The following is a 4,788-nucleotide window of genomic DNA, read 5'->3' as shown; positions in this document are numbered from 1 at the left end:
TTTCTCCATGTTGGTCAGGCTGGTCTCGAACTCCAGACCTCAGGTGATCCACCTGCCTTGGCCTCCCAAAGTGCTGGGATTACCGGCGTGAGCTACTGTGCCCGGCTCTGGACTTGTCTTTTGAAATTCAGATTGTATGGCCACTATTTGTTGTGAACTTTTTGATTCAATGAGCCAATTGTGTACTGGGAACCGAGATGCCACCCTCCCTTGAGGCTTGCTGGGTCCTGTGTAGGGATAGACTCTGCTCCCAGGGGCTGTGGCTCTCAGTTCCGGATTGGCAGCCCTTTGAGCAGCTGAAACTGTGTTTAATTCATCTTTGTATCTCCCATGATGACAGGTGCCTCCCGTCCCCTCAGAAGGTCTCAGAGTATAAGTTTCTGGCTTCTCCATTCATCCCTCTGAGGGTTGACATACCTGTGCTGGCCTCACAGAGGCAGGGAAGAATGGGGAGCATGCAGGGGGAGGTGAACTGATGGGTCAGGGCACATAGGAACCTGGCTCCACCAATTTCCCAGCCCTGAGGCCTTGGACAAGTTACATTTCTGAGCCTTGGTTTCTTCATCCACAAATGGGGATGATTTAAATAGCTGACTTTTACCAATCATGTTCTCTGGGTCAGGCACTGCATTAAGCGTATTGCATGCAGACTTATTCAGAAAGCATTTATGAGGGCCTCCAAGGTGTAAGGAACACCACAGCGTCAGAAGGAGAGGCTTGAAGAAGATAGGTGACTGGCCAAGGTCACATGCAGGTGAAGGAGTGGCAGAACTTGTACCCCAGAATCCACTCATTTTTTTTTTTTTTTTTTTGAGATGGAGTCTTGCTCTGTCGCCCAGGCTGGAGTGCAGTGGTGCAATCTTGGCTCACCATAACCACCACCTCCTGGGTTCAAGCAGTTCTCCTGCCTCAGCCTCCTGAGTACCTGGGATTGCAGGCATATGCCACCACGCCCAGCTAATTTTGTATTTTTAGTAGAGATAGGATTTCTTCATGTAGGTCAGGCTGGTCTCAAACTCTCGACCTCAGGTGATCTGCCCGCCTTGGCCTCCCAAAGTGCTGGGATTACAGGCGTAAGCCATCGCACCTGGCCTCCAGAGTCTACTCGTATAACGAGCCCTCTGTATTGGACGGCCCCAGCAGGCCCGAGACGACAGGCCAGTGGAGAGCTCAGCACGGAGTCAGCTGGGGAAGACTGCTCTGTGGTGGTGCTATTCTCAGTGGAGGCCAGGCCCAGCTGGCCTGGAAGGAGCTCGAAGCCTGAATTCAGGGTGTGGAGTAATGAGAGTCCAGCCCCACATAGGATGCCAGGGGAGGAGGCCCTTCAAACTGGGAATCTGAAAGAACACGTCCAATAGGAGGGACCAGGGCTGCCCTGACGAAGGGGTGTGGGCTAACCCCAGGGCAGCCTCTTTACTTGTGGCCTCAGCTGACCCTACAGAAGGCTGGAGCCTAAGAAGAAGCCAGCCAAGAGAGCAGTGGAGGAGGAAGCCGGTCACATTCAGGTCTGGCTGACTCACAGGATCCGGGCTGAAGGACATAGGTCTGGGAGTGCCCCAGAAAATATCTCACTGATATGGGTACAGTCCTAATTTACTGGACTGCCTCTGGGGATTAGGCATAACCTCCCTTCCCAGTGCTCCAGGGGCTGAATCCACTTCCCCACCCCTACCAGTGACCTCAGGCAGATGGTCCCAAGCAGAGAAAGCTGTGATTTGCTCAAAGGACCCTTCTTGGCAGAAGCTGGCAGACCTCTAGGCCAGCCAGAGGAGATAGGCCTGTAGTGCACAGCCCCCGGGACTGGACATGTGTACACACAGCACCCAGAGGGACAGGATGTAAGGGTCAGGCTGGGCAGATGCAGGGAAGCCTTGAAGCTACCCATGCTCTTCTCCCCTACACCCCAAGTCGTCAGTCAGCCCTGTTGGCTCCAGCTCCGCAGCACCAGCCTCTTCTGGTTCCTTTCCCACTGTCTTTTGAGTCTTCCCCTTCATCAGCCTCCCTGCTTCTACCCTAGACCCATAGTCTGTTCTCAACACAGCAGCCAGAGTGATAGTGTTAAAGATCATAACACTTCTGGGTTCAAAGCCTTCCAGTGTACCCTCATCCACTCCAACTTCACTCAGAGCAAATGCCAAGACATACCTCTTGGACACTATTTCCTACTCCTTTCCCCCTTCCTCCCTCTGCAACAGCCACTCTGGCTTTCTTGTTTTTCTTCAAATAGCTCAGGTGTACCCTCCTACCTCCAGGCCTTTGCACTGGCAGTTCCCTCTGCCCTGAACACTCTTCTCTTAGATATCTGCATGGCATACCATCTTACTGTCTTCCAGCCTGTCCAGATGTCACTGTATTTCTCAGCAGTCAAATCAGCGTTATTTGAGGACGATTTTCAAAGGTATGGACAGGCTGTAAGGAAACCCCAAGGGAGAGTGCAGTGCCCAGACCCAGTAGCATGGGGCATCTTTGCTACTCCCAGGTCTGGCAGGAGGGCGAGGAGGAGGGAAAGACCTGGCTGGTGGAATAGGAAGGAGGGAATTGTGGGAGAGGGCCACCTGACAGGAGCTGTGACCCACAAGGAGGGAGCCAGGGGGATATACGCCTCCCTGGCCTGTCTCAGCTCTCCTGCGAAGCTCACTGGCTGAATCCAGCTAGAGCCAGGATGTAGTCCTTCAGGTCAGCCTTCCCTGGGGATCTGGAGGGCAAATGGAAGTTCCCTAGCACAGTTGCTTTCTTGGGAAATGTGACTGCTCCCCACCCCCAACTCCCAAGTCTTCTTACCTTGCCCTATTTTTTCCCCATGGCACTTATCTTGTAACATATTTACATATTTAGTATGGTTATTTTTATTGTTTGTAAGCTCCAGGATCGTAAAATTTTGTCTCTTTTATTTTTTATTGTGCCCCAAGTATCTAGAACACTTACTGGCGCATTGATGACAATCAGTAATTGTTGAATAAACGAATGCCTACTCAATCTCTCTGGGTACTTTAGGGAAAGCCTTTGGTGCCAAACAGGGCCCCTGCCTGGGGAAGGAGTGGGTTGGTGCTGCAGACTGGGGTTCCAGGATTGGAGAGAAGCCAGCAGTGACCTAGCTGGGAAGGAAGGAGAGCTGCAGGGCTGTGCCCACAGCCTCCCATTCTTGTGGCTCCCACTGCAGATCCCTGCCGCTTCCTAAGGCTGTGACTTTGAGACTGGTAGGATTTTCCTTGGCAAATGCATCATTCTGCTCAGTCTCTCCAACAAGGCACCGCTCTGTGAAATCTCCTACCTCATGAATTAGTTCCTTGAAGCACATCTGGCTCCTCTCCTGTGCTTCTAAGGAATGTTTTCTTCAAGGAGTCCTGGACTCACCCTGTAATGAAAAATCCAGGAGTTGTAGTCTTGGGGGCTGTGTTCTAGGCCTCCCTGATGAGGCCTTGGGTTCCCAGGTACAGGGCATTGTGGAGCTTGTCTGACCCCAGGGCTGCCCTTGGTGCACTCTTGGGCTCCTTCCCTCAAAAGTCCCCAGGAATGCTGGGGACTCCCTGAGATGGCACACCATCATCCCTTCACTAAGCCTCAATGTCCTGTGGGAGTGAAGACCCAAAACAACGCAAGGCAACGCAATTGTACTCCAATTGTAATGTTGTGGATTTTCTTTAATGGATCTATAAACTGAAAGTGATTTAAATAAAAAAAAATAGGATTTGAGGAGAGAGCCTTGGAAAATGATATTAATCTTAATATGGAAAAATAAACATTAAAGAATAGCAGGAAAATTCTGAAAAATGACAGGAACACACCACCTAAAATCCAGAAGTCTTAAAGTAAAAGGTTGATAATTTGGACATGTACAAATTTAAAACCTAAATTGAGAAAACTGTCAAAAAAACAAAGTCAAAAGGCCACACACTGTGGAAAACTATTTGTAACATAATATCAGATAAATATTTTTTATCTTTTTAATATATACATTTTATAAATCAATATTAAAAAGTCCAGTCAAATTTAAAATGGATAAAATATATAGACAATTCACAAGAAAAAAAGATTTAATGAACAGCAAATACATAAAAAGGTACTTACCTTCACCCGTAACTAAAGAAATGCATGGCAAAATAACAATGAAATACAGTACAATTTTCAGCTGCCAGATCAGCATGAATTGAAGTGTTTTACAATGTATAGTGTTGGTGAGGGTGTGGGAAAAGATAATCTAGTGCATCATTGGTAGGAATGTAAATTGAACAACATTTTGGGGGGCAATTTGGAAATAATTATTATGGTAGAGTAAAAGTGGTCACAAGTTCTCTGATATGCCTTCCATGGAGAGGTAGGGTCTATGTCCCCTTTTCTTGAATTTGGGTTGGACCCTGAGTTCTTTGGTCAATAAAATACAGCAAGTGATACCGTCCCAGTTGCAAGTGTATCCCTTAGATTGTCCAGCAGTTTCCATATCCTCCCTCTTGGAAGCCAACTCCCTGGTTACATGACCTGCATTAGCTGACATTCACATGCTGTGAAAAGCCCAAACCATGTGGGGAATCCCTGCAGGATGTGACACCACATGTTGAAAGAGCAGTCAAAGAGCACTGAGGCCCAGTCATGTGAATGATGAAGCCATTTTGGAAGAGAATCACAGATGAACCATCCAGCTGAGCCCTTCCCAAATCCCTGACCCACAAAATCATGAACAAAATAAAATGGTTGTTTGGAGCACTAAATTTTGAGGTAGTTAGTTATATAGCAATAGATATCTTGAATACCTATTCAAATTTAAATTTACCCATTTAACAGCAATTGCAC

Source organism: Sapajus apella, unplaced genomic scaffold (genome assembly GCF_009761245.1).
Source record: "Sapajus apella isolate SASKATOON/1434 unplaced genomic scaffold, GSC_monkey_1.0 scaffold37, whole genome shotgun sequence".
Taxonomy (NCBI): Eukaryota; Metazoa; Chordata; class Mammalia; order Primates; family Cebidae; genus Sapajus; species Sapajus apella.
Note: the sequence above shows the minus strand (reverse complement) of the source record.